An 18,980-nucleotide genomic window follows, 5' to 3' on the forward strand; every position below is an offset into this window, starting at 1 on the left:
CTGTCTGGTTCTACCATTTCAAGTAAACATCACATATGTAAAAACATGAACAGATGCTAAAATGCTACTATACAAATATAAACTAAAGTAATACAAACTGTGGCTGGCAAAATTGTGAAAACCAAGAAATCCCAGTGCAATATGGAACCTGCCCTTAAGACAGTGAGATCCACACAGGAAACCCTCAAGTTCCCCTTTACCATGACATCAAGAAATTTTGATACTGAGAAAGAGATTGATGGCTTTTTAAAAAGACATTTGAGGAGCTGGAGTTGTAGCTCAGTGGTACAGCACTTGCCTCATACATGTGAGGCACTGGGTTAAATTCCTAGGACATATAAATAAGCCAATAAAATAAAGATCCATCAAAAACTTTAAAAAAAAAGATAGTTGAAAATAAATTTCCCTTGACTTCTGTCCCCCCTCCCAAATTATATGAGTGAATTCCCATCTTTAATTCCAGAATGGTTTAATGGTTTAATTCAATATTCTGACACCAATTTCCAATTTGAAAATATGGGAAACAATCTAGGGAAGGAAAAAGACAGGCTTACTATCTATGCACAACTTCAATTCATATTTTCATACTTCATTCCAGTATCTATTCTGTCCATAATATTTTTGTTTTACTGACAATCATGAGATAATATTTTAAGGGCCACATACCAGACAAGGTTAAAATTTTTTTTTTAGATGAAAATAATATCTAGTTATCTACATTATTTTAAGCATTACCAAAATTGACCATTTTCTACCATATTAACATTAAAATATTATGGTCAATTTGAGGATTAATTAAAGAATTGATATTGTACCATGTTTGATATTGTACCATGTTTTATATGTAAATACTAAAAAAATTGTAAAAGGAAATGATTGAATAACAAAATATTTTTAAAAGAGAAAATTTCATTTCCAATTCTCAAAGTTCAGCTTGTACCCAAATACAGTTCCATAAAAAGAATTAACTTCAACAGCAATAAGAGGTTCTTGAATCATAGTTTAACAATAAAAGTCCTTGATTAATTTATTCATGAATTTCTTTATATAAATTATTATAAGAATTAAAAAAAAATTATCATCATATTGGAGCAGTCTGGAAAGATTTCAGGTTCAAAACAAATTTGAGCTGAATCTTTAACAAAGATGCAGTTGGTGTGGGGAAAAAAAGAATATCTAGGAACCAGAGGGAAAAAAATTAATAAGCAGGCTTGGTTATGGTAAACTTATAAGCTACTCAGGAATGTATGCTCTTAAAGATAACATCCAGGACAGGCCTGGAGCAGAGCTGACAGCTCAAATGATGGCAGCAGGTAAGACAGTTAAGGTAGGAATGCTAAGCAGAAAATAAATAAAAATCAAAGCCTAACCCTTGGCAAAGTATCTTATGAAAGGAACTAAACACCAGCCAAGCGTGAACGCACACACCTGTAATCCCAGCAACTTGGGAGGCTGAGACAAGAGGACCACAAGTCCAAGGCAAGCCTCAGCAAGTTAGCAAGACCCAGTCTCAAAATTAAAAAAGGTCAGGAACTTAAATTCAGTGGTCAAACATCCCTTGGGTTCAATCCACAGTACAAAAAAAAAAAAAAAAGAAAGAAAGAAAGAAAGAAAGAAAGAAAGAAAAAGAAAAAGAAAGAGAAAAAGGAATTGACCAAATGTGAAGCCCTACCTAAGAAAGCAAACAGGGAACAACAAAATAGTAAGAAAAGAACTTGGAACTCGGAATAGACAGATTAACAAATTTAGCAAGGAAAACAGTTACAAGAATCAAGGGGGCATGCCATGCTTCAAGGGGAAGGACAATGCCAATTTTTTATTTATTTTTTTCCAAAAATGATCTGCATAAACCTGAGTTCTCTTGATGGATAATTTACAAATGCACTGGCAAAGTGAAAATCAACACATCTAATTTTCTAAGATTGGTGTCACAGAGAACTCACATGGAAGCTGGACTTTGTAAAGGAGAGCCAGGCACCTGTCTGGGAAAGAGCATCCCAGCAGAGGGAACATCATGAGCACTAAGAAGAGCAGGCCTGGAAAGTATGTACAAGTGCAGAGGCAAGTGGGGAGTAGAAAAGAGTAAAGAGGACATGATAGTTAAGACTTGAAAGTCAGAGGCCAACAGATGCTGGAGGCACTGTAAGGAATCTCTTTTTTTCTGGTCAATGGACAGGGAATCACTTGGGTGTATGAGTGAAAGAGTGATAAACTAATAGACACAGTCCCTTCCATGGAGCATAATTAAATGATTGATGCTGCTCCAACATGGCTTTCCTGTGTTTAGCAGTAACAATGTGGATGAACCTGCATTACTTGTATTGGCTAGATCTGTAATGAACTCTATAGCAGAGCCATGAACCAGCAGGGCTGGGCATGGGCAGCACAGCAGGACTCACCTGGTCTATCAGCTCCAAAAGAGCACAGCCTTCCCACGTACCTGATGTTGCTACACAAATATCATTTCTCTAAGAGTACTCTGACATGGAAAAGATGAGGAAGTACTTTCTACAGGTAGGCAAGTTTGGATTATCCATATAAGCATTTTACTGTAACAGCAAAACTACTGTAAACAAATTTTCATAAATCTTAGATTATTGCAGAAATACAAATTCCTTAAGGTGTTAGAATACAAGTTACCTTTGGTTTTATTTTTTGACAAAACAGGAAATCAAGATGAAGGGAACCTGTTGAAAACTTAGATGCTTTACTGTTTTATGGATAATTATACAAAATGATAGTTTCTTGGTTCCTCTATTTCCTCATCTGTTCAACAACTGTAACTTACACTATTTATCATATGTAGGTATTAAATAATGCATATAAAATGAATCTCACTTTTTCACATAATGAATTTACTTTCTATGAAATAATATAAGCCATTTCATTTTACAGCTGTAGGTTAAAATGATTAAAAACATCCAACAGTTCATAAAAACACCAATAAGATTTTAATTTGCAAACACTCATATTCACACCTGTAATCCTGCAACTCAGGAAAGGAAAAGGCTAGAGAATTGAAAGTTCAAGGCCAGCCCCAGCCAACTTAGTGAGGCCTTAAGCAACTTAGCAAGACCCTATCTCAAAATAAAAAGTAAAAAGGGCTTGGGATGTAACTCAGGGGTTAAGTGCCTCTAGATTCAACCCCTGGTACCAAAGAAAACAAAAACAACAACAAAAAGAAAGGGTCAAGGATGTAGCTCAGTGGTGGAGCACCCCTGGGTCCCATCCCCAATACTGAAAAATAAAAGCTATATTTGGTCTTCTAGCCTACTTACAGTAAAAATCACTTCAGTTTGTCAGCCAAGTGGTGAAACATATTTATCACAGGTGTATGTAGGTGTCTTGTGTATAAATACACCATAACTGCAGAGCTACTTTTCAATTATATTACTGGCCATCTCCAAACATCATTAAATAAAGAAATACAGTTTAAGGTAACATCAGAGCAAGTGTTAAAAGGAATTTCTTCTTGAATAAAAGTCAAATGATCTCAGACCACTGCACATAACCTCCATCATTGCACTCAACAAGTCAGAATTTAAAAGAATGAAGGTGATTAAAGAAAATGAGAAGAAATCCACCATCAACAACTCCAGAGACCTGCTGATTTTCTTGCTCCACCTCTTCTGTGCTTCTGTACCCAGAGCAGAGAATGAGTGGGCTCAGAGGCACCTGTGTCATACCAAGCCTCCCCCAGGGAAACACTGGTAAATAGTACAGATACTATAAAAATAGCAATTCTCTTGTGTTTTTCTTTTTAATCTTCACAAAATAATTTTAATACTTTGTGCCTGAGCTAGCAGTATTTTGCACTGTGACATTCCTATACATGCGTAGGTATTTTAGCCAAGTACAAATGTTAAAAGCGGAGTAAAATAAGCAAATGCTTATAGAAAGGTGAATAAACACTGTAATATTTTGTTCTTGAATCATTTTTGCTGCATTGTAAATTACAATTACACATCAGTATGTTACTGATCTATAGAATACACTTTGAACAGTGGGGTATGGCAACTCCCTATGAGAGGGAGCTAACATGTAAACCTGAAATTTTTTAGTGCTATTTTCTTTTAATAGCTGCCATGAATAGGAAAGACAAAATCCAGCATTTAAAAACCATAGAAACTTGTTTTTCTAATCAATAAAAAATAAACTAAAATACTTTAGTAATTTTTAGTTACTTTGTATTATTTTCTTATGGATAAATGGACAAAGGTAAATACTGAAATGAAGCTTTGTTATGGCATTATTGATTAAACCAATTATTTAAAGAGAAATCTGCCATATAACTGCTTATTTACTTTACATTAAGTTGAGACCTGATAGATAGATCTCAACTTTATAATTCAATATTGCAGTTAAATACTTCTAATTCACTTGAATTACCATGGTACTAAGACAAGTAGAAACCTTACTTTTTCTTAAAAGCAATTCTCTTTTAATTTCTTTATTTTCCAGAAAATTAGTCCATCAGTAGAAATTCACTAACAAAACAAACAATAAATAAAATGTTGACAAGTACCCTATTGTACAAACATGAAAAATAAGGCTTTTTAGACTTACTTAGTACAATAATTACAAAGTAACAATCACTAAAACCCTGGTGAAATGCCATAAAATTAGAAAATCAGATTGATATTAGAAGATCTAGAAAAGACCTAATTGTGTGATATTTAATATAGATCAATTAGACATCGCCAAGCCAAACTGAGAAGCATTACATGAAAAATAACCATTTCACATACCACCATAGAAAACTTTAAATTTAAATCTACATGTGATAGCATAAAAATATGATACCAATAAAAATTGTTTAAAGACAAATTATCCAAGAAGCAGTAAAAATAAAAATTGAGTATCTCTTAGGTTTCTGTAGTGATTTTTAATTTCCCTCAAGCTGTGTTTCAAGAGCGGGAGTAATCACAAAACAGAGAAGACCCAAGGATCTGAATATGGGAGGGAGGAGTAAGAAACATCATTCAATAATCCAAAAAAGAAAAAAGGAAAAGTTGACTTTTAGATTATCAGATGTCCAGAACAATTCTAAGAAGGAATAACTGATGGACTGACTTCTACCAGAGTCAAAATATCAAAATACAAATTTAATACACTTTCAGAACCCAATTCCTCCTGGGGTGGTTTCCAGAACATCCCACTCCAAGCCAAACATCCACAGGAACAGCCAAGGTCCCAACAGAAAAGAGATACGGGACTGGAAATGGGGTGGTGCAGAGGATTTAAGGCGCAACCGCCCCTGAAGGGTTTCCACTCTGGGCTGGTAAAGGAGGACGTGAGGAGCAGTTCCTGAAACACCTAGAACAGTCACAGGGCTGGCTGCCTCATCAGGAGCACAGCCTACCAATGCCCTCCGAAGGGGAGACCCTGAGGAGGACATGGATGCCTTTCTTTCTTCCCTCCCTCTAGCTTCTACCATGTACCCCATGGGTTAAAAAATCAACCTGGTAAAAAGAGTAGGAAACCCCACAGGTCAGCTTCTGGCATGGAAGACAGAATGGACAAGGGAAGCTAAGTGGAGAGAAGCAAATGGTACAACAGGCAAAGACTACTGTGTATTTATCCTTATAACCTCTTGAGCTTCAAGTGATGGTATACGGCTTTGTTCTTGCTAGTTTCATCCCTGCCAGAAAATCCAGTGAAGGAGCCTTGTCAATCTGAAGCCTCCACACCCACATCCACCCCACACTCACCCCCGTTTCCTCTTTAATCACCACAAAGACATTCACACTTAATATCAAAATGCAAATATTCAAACTAGTCCAAACGACCAACTATATGACTATACAGAAATGATCATGAAGCTCATTATTATGAAATCCACTGTAGAAAGAGCTTCTAGTATTATATATGGAAAACAAAGGGCACAGTCTTTAGTATGTTAAAAGTTTGTGAGGAACATATGAATTAAAAGAGAAAGCCGATAGGTTAAAACATTGCATTTTAATGTATTCTTGAAATTTAAGAATGATTATGCCAAAAAATATGGCTTGAACTTGTAAAGGGGAAGGAAGAAAATGAGAAGGAAAAGGAAACATTTACCTACACTATCCAATAAGAGCCCAGACAATGCTCAAGCTGAGAACAATCATGATTTTGCTCTACAGAAAATTAAAGGAAATAAGCCAGAGAGCATGCTATGACTTTTACCAACCATAATACTAAGGAAATGTTTTTAAATTGGAACTATAATCAGGGGCAGAAATCAAAACACAACTATCGTATTTGCATGTGAAGAAGGCACAAGGGAAAATGTGTTTTAATCTCCTATGATTAAGGTGCTTAAGAGACTGATTTTCAGAATTAACAGGATATCTAAGTTGGAAAAACAAAAGGCTTCATTAAAAAGAGCAACAATTTCTGTGAATACTAGATAACCCTCATTTTCAAATGAATGCAGACAAAAGCCTGTGTTCATTTACTACATGGGATATTTTTGTTTCCAACCGTATACAAAGAAGTCTCTGCTTAACAATATACAATGATGAAGATACAAAGTTAGAGAATTAATTGCATATGTATCTGCCAAAATGTAAAAAGAAAGAAAAGAAGAAAAATCTACCAAAATGGTGAAGGATTGTACCACTGCTTTGAGCTATGATGTATCACCGCCTAGTGCCAAACACTACGACCAAATTTTGGAATGAGGGGATGTTTGACATAATTAGTGAGATCATGACCTGAGATGTATTATTAATTAATGCCAATGTCTTATGGCCACAGGTGAAGGTCTCATAAGGCATCTGGCTGCCAGGCAAGCTCAGGTCTATTGAATTGTCTCTTCCAACTGGATAGGAAACTGTTCCAAAAGAAATAAATTCAACAAATCACTTTCGATACCTAACCAAAATCTCTACCTGGGACAGTCTGACCATTTCTGGAACTCAACCTGCATTAGATCAAAACCTCAAAGGAGGCTCACAGGGTTTCTCAAACCTAACAATGCTACTTCTTCTGCTTTTCCAAATCTTGGGGAAATCCATCATCATCCAACCACTCACTCAAACCCAAAAGTTGGGAGGCGTCATAAATCCCTACCTTTCCCTCCTGCTCATTCAACTCACCATCGGATCCTGCTGATCCTCCCAACCCAGCATGTCTGTATCCACCATCCACCTACACAGCAACCACCTTGGTTCAGACTTGCCAAGACACTCAACTTACACTTCTCCTGTAGCCGTTGTGATGGTCCAGACTAGCCTTCCAAAAGCACTCATCGGCTTTTGTTATTTCCCTCCTCCAAACCCTCCGCCAGGTCTCACTCAACTGAGTAAAGCCCAAGCTCTTTGGCAAGCTGCAAAAGGCTCTGCACACCAGGTCCTATCTACCTACTGAGTTTCATGGGTTTTGCTACATGCCCCTCCTCAAAGCCCATCTTCAAATTTGCCATTTCATGCCTCAGTGCCTTAACACAAATGTTCTGCTTTGCAATCAACCCATCACTTATTTCCCACCATTTATCCATATGTTGATCACATACACTGTTGCAGTTTCACTCTCTTCATGGAGCCTATCTTGATTAACTCAGGTCCTATGTACACAGTATTTGTTTAACATATGAATAAATATTCTTATTCATAAGTACCACATTTTAGATATATAGATTAGCTAAAAATCTTACCAGAACATGGTAACTGTAGTCTGAACAATGGGCCAGCCTAGTAACTACTGCTGATCCCCATCCTAGGTTACACAATAGAATTATCTGCAGATTTAAAAAAAAAAAAAAACATCCAGGCCACATACCCAGAGATTTGATTCACTGGGTCTAGGATGGAGTTTTCTTGGTTCCCTAAGTGATTATAATATATAACCATGGTTCAAAACTATGGGGATTAAAAAAAGAGCCCTTCCCTCGTTTTCCATTCCCGTCCTTGAGACAAATCAGAGCATTTAAACTACGACTGCCAATTTTATTAAAGAGGTAAGGACTACCATAAAGAGTTCTTATCTAAAGTATTTCAGACCCCATTCTTCCTGAAGCAGCTCCCAGAACTATCGTCTTACCACCCTCAGTTCTAGCTGCTCTGTATAGAGGTTGAAATTGTAGTTATCTAGCCAATAGTTTCATTATATACTGTAGATATATATAAGCAATATAGAGGGAAGATACTGAGAAACAATCTCTTCTCACCCACAAGGTCTATAGATTCCATTGCTAACTTGGGCTTTATAAATTAAGAGAAAAGAAAAAAAATAAGGCTATGCAGAAAAACTTGCAATGATCATGGGATGTCTGCCTTACCCACAATAGCTCCTTCTGTGAACTTCTCTGTTCCATTTAAAGACAACCCCACTGCTCCTACCTCTCAGCACACTTTACCTGAGCAAGGTCATTCAGAATGTCTTTCTCATAGAAACTGGGGATATCTGATTTTAGGTAGTCTATTGGTAGCTAAGGCAATAACATGCCAGTCAATTCTTCATCATCTCTCTATCCCAGGGTCCCTAAATCTGAAAACACACACTAGACCAGTGCCATATAAAATGCCTTTGCAGTCGCAGACAGGAAAATGGAAGTCTGGCCACCTTTGTTCCTAAGAATTTCCAGTTCCTGAGTCAAGTTCTCTCAAGACCAGGCTGCTTACCCTGCCCTTGACAACTGTGAGACACTTCAGTATAAGAAATCCCTGATTCCTCTCTAGCTCCCTCAAGTAGGTTTTATTAAGTTAAAAGAATCATGACTAGGACAAGCTTAGTCCAACTTTATCTGCTGCGTGCAGTACTGAGCAAAATGAATGAGAGATTAAGAATGGTCACAGGCCAAGGTAGATAAGGAAGGACTCAAATCTAAAAACACAAATTACATCCATGAATCTCAGATTCAAAGTTAAAGAGAGATAAACACAAAATTCATGGGTTTTTAAATGCAGTAGCAGCACGTTACCAACAAATAAAGACAAAAACTGAAAGAGCAAATGAGTTCAAACATGAAGAGCTTAAGAAACATTTTGAAGAAGACCTTTCCCTAAGGTCTCACAGCTAATAATTAGCATAAACAGAATTTTTACTACAGTATTCTAGCTTCATATTTGATATTAACCCCACATGCTATGTCTACCTCATAGTAAGAGCCCACTGTGAAGTTATGAGTGCAATTTCAGAGGTCACAGAGCTAGCTGCAACAGTCTCTAGAGTACAGTTGTTATTATTTTTTTATTTAGGCCTACAAATGAATACTTCAAATTTAACACCATAATAATCACCTAGATTATACAGATTTTGATGCAAATGTGAAAGGTGAAAGGTCAACTTTAAGTCTCTACAAGAAAACTATTTGAGAAAGAAACTGTACCACTTCAAAGAATACAAAGCTTATGTTACAAAAGAGGATGTGCACAAACAACAGACCCTTGGAGTCATCTAGTTTTAGAGGTATTCTCATGGTGGGAATCATGACTATTAGCACCAAACAATCAAGACTTACCAGTGAGTGATGGTGGTGAAGGTGTGGTCCCTCTTTCCTGCCCCAGGATGGGTCAAACAAGTGAGCACCACTAGCCACGTGGCTAGAGTAGGCCTTTCAGAGAAGAGCATTCTGCAGATCTGTGTGGTTTCTGATAGTCATCTCACTGATAGAGGGTATAGTCAGCATTAACTGAGCAAAAACAATGATGCTAAATGAACCTGAGGTTTTAAATGCCCTACAGGACATCCACACTAATGGAAAACCACTTAGGATTATTTGAGTCTAATGCTAACTCCCGTTTACATAACTACAAGTTTTTTCGCTTGGTTTTTACACGGTTTTTCAGAAATGTAATCACTGCATAGATCAAGGGAAGATTGTTTTACAAGGAAATTTACCAATGGTTATTTGCCAACCTAGAAAAGCATAGGGCCAGGCAAGGTATTCAAACAAGCATTAGAATACCCTTATACGATTCTGCATTAGTGACTAATACACTCTGATTTTATATAAATATGTACAAATGCTTCTTAAATTTTATCTTCTAAGGTGACTGTAAGTACTTACTGATATACATGGCACCTTATTAAAGTCATTTTTACTTCCTAATAAGATAGGTTATTATATTGATTCATTTAAATTATAAATAATTATATTATCAACGAGTTCTATTTTAGAACAGAAAGGTGGTATTATAAATTATTTCTTATTTAAAATCAATCACTGGTCCCAATGAAATTGGGACTCTGATTTTAAATGCATATGTCTAAAAAATAGTGAAGTTTGCAAACTAGCTCTACAATATTAAGTTTTGGGTTACTCTTCTAGGTGATGTAGGTAGGATATAATCATTCATATAGTTGAAAGTTGTTTCCTTCTACTCTCATGGTACAACAAATTCCTCATCATTTCTCTATCCCAGGGTCCCTAAATCTGAAAAAAAAAAAACACACTAGATCACTGCCATATAAAAATGCCTTCGCAGACACAGAAAGAAGAAATCTAGGAATCAAGTCATAGCTTATGTAGTTCTAGTGGCAGCTTCCTAGAAGATAAAGAGGTGAGAAGACAAAGAATCAAGAGATCAGCTTAACCACTGCCCCATGCCCATTAATGCATGTGCTAGTCAGCGTTTTGTCACTGTGACAAATACCTGAGTAAATGAGCTTAGAGAACAAGAGATTTAAATCCAGGATCAGTTGGCTCCACCACAGAAACATATTGGTGGAACAAAGCTGCTCACCTCATGGCAGCCACGAAGCAGAGAGAGAAAGGGGAAGGAAGGGGCCAGGGACAAGATAAGTCCTTTCAGTGCAAGCTTCTAGGGACCTACTTTCTCCATAAGGCATGACTTTCTATGGTTTCTACTGCCCCCCACCCCCCAAATAATGCCATCAAATTGTTAATGCATTGATAGGTTACTCCACTAATGAGGTCAGAGACCTTATGATTCAATTACTTTTCAAGAGCCCCTCCTCTGAACACTGCTGCATTGGGCACCAAGCCAGCAAGACATGAGACTTTGGATGATGTTCCATAACAATGCATTAGCATAAAATTACAAAAAAAAAAACAACGAATATTTCACCAAAAGTTTGGTTGCTTAAACATTCTTCCTAGAGAAGGCTCTATGAATCAAAAGATGACCAGAAGAGAAGACTTACAAGCTGTTTCATCCCTGGATTTCTGACACATCCTTGAACTATAAAAAACATATTAAGAGCTTTTAAATTCTTCAGTTGTAGATCTGCCATATGTAGACCTGAAATCACATCACAACTTCTATGAGGATAATAAAAATTTACACTCCCTAGAAAGGGAAACAAATAAGGACAGAATACTGGTACTTTAACAGACAGGATAATATTTTTAAATGTACAGCAAAAAAAAAAAAAATGCATGTGACTTCTCTACTGAGCAGTCTGGTCCCTTAGGAAGTTATGATGGCATCGTGACAAATTAGAGCATTTGACAAAGAAAATTGAGCAGCTTGACAAGACAGACTAGGGAAAGACTGACATGAAATTCCACACTGATCAGAACACAGGAGCAAGAAAAAGAGAACATGAGTTAATGAAGAGGTGGTAAGGAGGCCATGCACCTAAGAGCAGATGTGAAGTGGCAGGTGAGTCTATAAGATGAAAAGGCAGGAAGGGGGTTGTCAGGAGGCAAAAGTTCAAAGGGAAAACAAGATCTAGGTGGAGGCCAGCAAGCCTGGAAGACCTGACAAAAAGGGACCAAAGAATTCAAGATGAGTACGCTGAGTCTGAAAGGAAAATGGGATGCCCAGCAGAGAAGGGCTCAGGGATGAGTAAGGCAGGAAACCAGTTTCCTGGCAACTAGGCACAAAGACAAACGCAGACCCCATGATAACAAGCCCAGCTCAAACCTGCCAGCTCCTTCTACAGCCCCACTGGGACAGCACTAGCCCTGCTTGGAGTTGAGGCTTGGGTCCAGGCTGGGGTTCAGTGTCACAAAGGCAAGAACAAGTGAACTAGCAGAGTAGGATCAAAACCCAGGTGCAGCTGGGCTACATTTCACATTCAAGTGAAAATTCATCTCTTAAAATTTGTGGTAAACATTTCCTTTCATAGCATTAAAATAAATACCCTGCATGCTCTTTACTCCCAACAGGATACTCAATGATAACATGCTAAAAATCAGGATTCTTTATAACAAACTCCTTCTTTCCAGTAGATGAATTATTGAAACAGCATCCAATTTCAATCACTTTATTTCTAAGAGTTTCTTTATCAAACAACATCTACAATAATGCAGATATGGTCAAAATCATGTTCAACATTGTAGGAGGGATTAAAAATAACACTGGATATTCTACATTATCACATTAATGCACTGGAAACATTTTAGGAAAAGTGGAACTCAAATTGAGTGTAGAAAGTAAATATTAACAAGATGCTACAGATGTAAAAGAGATTTTTTTTCAATTTAAAATATCCTAAGTAAAACAGTTTGAGGCCAAGGATGCAAGTACCATGTATGCAATCAAGAGTTTAACTAAAGTCACATTAGCTAAAGGATTTGATATCCAGGAAGCCTGATGTGATTACAAAGGTCAGACAGATATTTAAGTTTAAAAGACAAAATGAGAGGAGGGATTCACCTAGGGCTTAAGAGACAGAGCAAATCTCAGAGGTAAAGACAGATGTGAGGTGGAACGCAACAACATCAAAATGAAAAGTGGTTAAAAACAATCATTTTATTCTAAGGCTTTTATGTTACATTTTTTCTTCCAGTTTTTCTTATCAGCCCATAACTCATGGTAGGGGCAAGATCAAAGTGCTTTTGAGAGTGTAAAAATATCAAATGAGGCTTCCCAGTTACTGTTTTCCACTGATAAAATCTGAACCAGATAAATATCCTATATTCTCTACCACAAATCCCAGGAATGAAGAAGAGGGATTATCACTAGAGGTTAAAATCAGCATAACAACAACAACAAAAAGGCTTGAAGTAATAAATATTTTTCTCACACGTCCTTGGATCAGTCCTTGCAACATCACAATGGACCCCATATCACCTTCAAAGACCAGTGCACTGGAGCTCAGCCCCCTAGATAGTGTGCTGCCCTAGGACTCAAGTGTTGCTTTTGTAAAGGCCACACCACTTGGGGTCATTCACAGTATGACCTTTCCAATTTTAATTTATATCCCCAACAATGCACATGTTTCTTCAAATCTCACGAGATTACATAAAACCCTCCGGACCTACCTACCACTCTCCTACACCCACGTCCTGGCTCTTGATGTCATTTCACTTGTCTCCATTGAACCCAGCTCTTTTGATAATATCTTTCTTACTCAAGATTGTGTTAAAATGCCACCATCTCCTTTGTGCCTTCCCTCCCTCCCTCCCTCCCTTCCTTCCTTCCTTCCTTCCTTCCTTCCCTCCCTCCCTCCCTCCCTCCTAGTACTGGGGACTGAATCCAGGGTCTTGTGTAAGGTAGGCAAGTACTCTTCCACTAAGCCACATACCCAACCCCGTTGATGCTTTTTTTATACCACCCCAATGAAAACCCTCTTGCAAGATGTCACATCTTTTTCATTCAATTTTTATACAATATTTGAATTATAAATTGTTTATAAATGACATAAATATATAAACTCCACCATGATATTATAAATTCAGCTAATTCAAATCAACCAAAGGTGGTTGCCTACAATGTCCTCAAGGTTCATAAAATGCCGACCAAAGTCAGATTTACTGATAGCTGTTACACAGTAGGTACTCACTTGCTTTTTGCAGTTTTAATTTTGCTAGTTTTAATACAATGTAACACAAGAGGACACAAAAACAGTGCTTCTTTGATACTGACTTTAGTCAAGGCATTAAAAGACCAACAGCAACCAACCTAAGCCACCAAATAGTGCTGCAAAGATCGTGTCTTGCACCCTGTATTCAAGAGAAGGAGCAGAAGCAGGCGAACTCTAGCACAGGTGTAGCTACCCAAGGGCATATTCTATCTGGGGGTTCTGGCCTAGGAGAAAGGGAGCCAGGTCAAACCTCTGGTAGTTATTCTTTGATCTAGAATGGAGGGAAGAGAGGGAATGAAAACTACAGGTGAAATACTTCAGGATTTAAAGGAAGTAGCAAGCATTTTTGTAAAAAAAAAAAAAAAAAAAAAAAAAAATTGAGGGCCTTAGTCAAATCTCCAGCTTGAAGGTACAAAATGGGTTGAGCTGAAGAAGCCAAGAAATCCTCTGAGAATTCCATCTGAGAGAGTTGAAATGCAATGGCTGTTCCCCCTCTTCCCACCCTCAATTCTCTAGGAAAGTTAGGAGAGACTTAAAAGGAAAGTCTTTAAAGGAAAGCCCGACATTTCCCCCTGGGTCACAGGGAAAGTCATCAGGCACAGCAGTTAGATCCACTCTAAGAACCTGCAAGGTGAAGAAGTGACTCAGCAGGTGCCTGTCTTGTGGTGCAGCACAGAGACATGCAGATTGCTTCCCCAGGCCACTTCTGGGCCAAAGTGCACCTGTGCTAGGTACAGCTATGGCCCCTGAAGTGCGGAATGGTCCTGGGACCCATTTTATCTTGTGTAACTTCACACAAGGCATCCTCCTGCCTGGTACGAGATGATCTTAAAAATAAAATATATGATGTCATACACCCAAGAGGAAATCTTCAAAAAACAATGGTAATGAAAATCGGGAGCACATACACTAGGAAGTTAACTGTAAACTCTTGCAGAGTATGCCAGTTGCCACACAGTAGCAGTCTTTCCTATCACTGTACCTTCCCACTCTTGCCACATCCCCCACTGGGAGGGACACCATGCCAACAAGCTGGACCAAACAGCAAACCTCTGCACCAGCTCTCCCACCACTGGCTTCAGCCTAGAGCAGTCTTACCTGGGGAGCGAGAATCCTCAACTTTAAATGCAATTTGAGGTTCTGAGTATGATACAGGACTGCAATTAATTACTGAGTGAAGACTTTACAGAATTATAGCAACAGGAGAACTTAATATATTATCCATGTTATCATCCAGGAAAGTTATGATACCTACCGTATTGCATCCAAGAACAAAGGCTGAAATACTATTAAAAAGTATTTAAAGGGTAAAAAACAACACACATAATCACATTATTATTACATCAAGATCATACATTCCCTCCTTCAATGCAGTGGCTACACAGGATCCAAGTAAAAAACTGGAATAATTCTAAAAATTCAGGAGTAAGGAAATAAGATGGGTTCCAGCTGTTTATAAATTTCAGTTAAATTTTTCACAGTTAAATTTTTGAAACATTTATTGTAATGCAAGGTGCTAAACAGAAAGTGTTGCATCTTGCAAATTCCATTTAACCATATTAAAATTAAAGTAGTACTGAGGCTGTTCAAATATTAAGTGATAAAGGTACTATCAAATCTAGCAAGCAAAGTTATTCATCTTTACTCCAAGGAATAGAAAGACATAAAACTGATTTAACAACCCTGTGCTAGAAAAATTGCTTCATATGCTGGAAAGATTGTATACTAAATTGTAGCCTAAAGCAAAAGGTATAAATCTCTAAAATACCAAGAAACTGTAACTGATTTACAAATGTTGAGATTCTCAATGGGTGTGCTTTGTAAACCTCAAAAGTAAACTTTAGGTTGAGTTTGATTAGATGCAAGAGTGGTCAAAGGCCAGAAATCTGAAACCAAGAATGACATGTTTAAAATGCCACCTTGGAATATATGAATGAACAGTATATGTCCACACTCAGCATGAAAACATAAAAATAAAGGAATTGTGATATAAGATATGAAATTGAAGACTACATTGTCACCTCTCCAAATATAGGGGCCAATTATTTTAAGAAAGAGGTAGACCAGTTATTAACATCTTGATAAGAACAAGTCAGAGGGAACAGGATTATGCACCATCAAAGATGCAGTGCTAATAAAATGCAGATGCTCATGTGACCTCTGCTGACCCAGTCTGCCTGGTAGCTGGCGAAGCAGTGTGTACTATAAAGGACTCCTCAGGTAACTATAAGGCATGCTAGAGTTGGATGGCCACTTCTCTTATAACCTCAATGATGTCTCTCTTCTCAACACTCCTAGTTTCATCCTCAAATCCTATCAGAAGACTTGTAAGATAAATTCCTTTCAACTTCAGTGGGGCTTTTACATTCTTCAATAATTATGTGTCTAGTTCTGCATGTTTTCCATTTCATTAGCATTATTGTTCTTCTATTACTCATTGTTGAATTAAAATGGCCAAAACAAACTAAGCCTCTGTTATACCTACTTCCAATATTTTTTTCATTTGATCATAAGCAACAACCCTATGGAAAATATGATTTTTATACACACTTAACATGTGGGAAAACCCAGTTTTCAAAAGGAAGATTGCTTTAGCTCACACTACTAGAAAAAGATAAAGTTACAATGCAAATCCAGATACCTTCATTACTGTTACTTATTTAAACTTTGATCTCCCTGAAGCAAATTTTATTTTGCAATATGGAAAGAAAAAAAATGTGCTTGGCACCAAACAGGTGTAGGGTTAGAGCAGAGAAAGGTAGTAAAGGTCTCAGTAATGACTTAAGGCACTTGAGCAAAGCTGATAAAGAAAACATCATGGCCAGGTGCAGGCAGCTTCTATGGGTGACACCGAAGTAAACTGTTATTCTGGAGCAACTACAGGGTCATTTTTCTGAACAGAACCTTCATGCAATCTCATTAGAATACTTTGCCTATAGCTAAGTTGCATTAGAATACCTTACACTTTGTTCATAGCCAACGTCTTGTAGTTTATAAATGTCCCAGACAGTAGCACTGTCCTTCCTCAAGTCCAGTAACCATTGTGATCAAGAGAAAAGGACCCATGAGGCAGTATTCTGGGAAGACCAGCCTTTCCTCAGAGACACAGACAGCCCCTGGAGGCCACTGCCCAGAGCCATAGCCTGAGACACCCACACTTTGCTCCCCACTATGCTACTTCATTTTCTTATTTAGAGGCCACCAGAGGTTAAAATAAATACTTCCAAGTTCATAGACTATATTAATATTTTACAGCTGTATGTAAAATGCAATGATCTGACTTTTCCCTCCCAGAGTTTCACACACCAAAGCAGCTGGAAGCTTCAAGCAACTCCCAGGAGATAACCATAGTAAAAAAAGGAAACCTGGAGATTTACACACAAAAGTTATCTTTCTGAAGACTTCACAAAGAGAGAAAAATGCTTCTGAAATATCTTGCAACAGCTTTTCATGTTGTACTAAGACTTTTGATGTGTGAGCATGGAACATATTTTCCAAAGTCCCAGGCAGGTTAACAAATAATTATTAAATATTTTAATCTTCTGCATCTACAGTTTTCATTTGAAGGCTAAGAAAGACATTCAGGCTAAACTTAGTCTCCTGACTAAGCTATCTAGAGATGATTCAGAAATTTGCATTTCTATCAGTGATTAACTTAATAAGCATGATAGTCACCCACTATTTTTCATAAGCACAAATCTAATTGATTCATGTTTATCAAATTTGTAAAGCTTTCTTTACAAATAATATTAGAGTATTCTATAAAATATCTGAGGAAACACATTTTTTCACTATATTTAGTCTACTTCATCAAAAATCATCAATAAGATATTTTTGCTTACATTGTACCAATATATACTCATTGTACCAATATACACTTATATCATACAAGAATTCTGAAGGCTTAAACTCAGGACATCAGGAATACCATTGTAATAGATTTCTGGGAATGCTTCCCTAACAAAGTTGCAAAGTGCATCAATTCTGACTGTCGGTCCTTGCCTTTCCCAGTGGCCAGCAATGTATTTGCACTTCCCAAGTGAAGTGAAAATACAGGCCATCATTTAGAAAATTTTAATTTCACAGATTTTTAAGTTTTATAAACCATAGTAGGTTGCTTCCGTGGAAAACAGAGAAACAACACTTGGTCGAGTCTGCCTTCCATTTCACAAAGCCAACAATCTCTCTCAGGAGATATGGAGCCAACAATGGCCAGTGAAGATACTCACAATTTTAATAAATGTTCTCTGTGAGCTCTTCATGGGCCAGCCACACACTTGTGCTCTCACCTGGACCAGTTAAATTATACACCTACGCTGAGACAGTTGTCTCTTTCTCAACTCATTCATGCCCATTTCACCCACAATTGATGGTAATTGCAATCATTCATTGCAATTATCTCACATTCTATGCATTAGATTGGATCACCAGGAAGCAACACTAAGATCAGACTGCAAAAAACACACTGGAGTAGGAAGCAGGAGAAAGAGGGATAGCTCCCTCAGAATCATATGAAGGTCTGATGCCTCTGAAAGGCAAGAGGGAAGGAGGGGGAACTGGACAACAGCACAGTCCCAAGAGAGGTGCAGACAGGCCAACAGGGAGTCTAGGAGCTTAGACAGAGGAGTGCCATATCACATAGAGATGGGCCTGCCTTAGTGTCCCTTCTGTGCCCACTCATCAGCTATGAGGTCCCCACAGACAGCATCACCCCACAGGAATCACCTCAGAATGAAGGTGGACAGAGGGATAGCAGCTGAACTATCAGCAAATGATGCTTATGACAGTAGGAGACCCAAGGATGCATTACACTGGTTGTTGTAGCATAAACCAACACTAATCATAGCCAAGACACAGTAAACACTATCTGTTCAGACTATTCAAGGTATTAAGGTGTCAAGATGAAACACCATCCATGCTTTGTGCTTTCCATAGAACACCACCTATCGGCACAGCAAGCAGCACAAACTCAGCTATGCTAGAACAGTGTGCCATGCACATGCAAGGACAAGAGAGACAACCATGAGCATCCTTGAGGCTAATGCTTATTACTGCTGCAGATAAATAGTGTGCATAAACAGTGACAGATGTCCAGCCTCAAGTATGTGCACAGAGCAAAAGGTTCTATAGAAAAACACTTAAGGTTATATTGTGCTGCCTATGTATTTGGTGCACACGAACGGTGAAGTGACCCTGGGGAACATGGATACTCTCTTGCTCTCCGACAGGAAAACACTGCTTCAACACTGCAGCTGTCAGACACCACTTAGTCTAATTCA

General features: G+C 37.8%; 1 protein-coding gene across 4 annotated transcripts in view; it reads right to left on the reverse strand.

Annotated features, from left to right (window-relative positions):
* The window catches only part of Cadps2 (calcium dependent secretion activator 2), a 512,216-nt gene that overhangs the window by 470,272 nt on the left and 22,964 nt on the right, over positions 1-18,980 (reverse strand). The gene's annotated exons all lie outside the window — the stretch shown is intronic.

The sequence above is a fragment of the Urocitellus parryii genome, chromosome 3, assembly GCF_045843805.1.
Source record: "Urocitellus parryii isolate mUroPar1 chromosome 3, mUroPar1.hap1, whole genome shotgun sequence".
Classification (NCBI taxonomy): domain Eukaryota; kingdom Metazoa; phylum Chordata; class Mammalia; order Rodentia; family Sciuridae; genus Urocitellus; species Urocitellus parryii.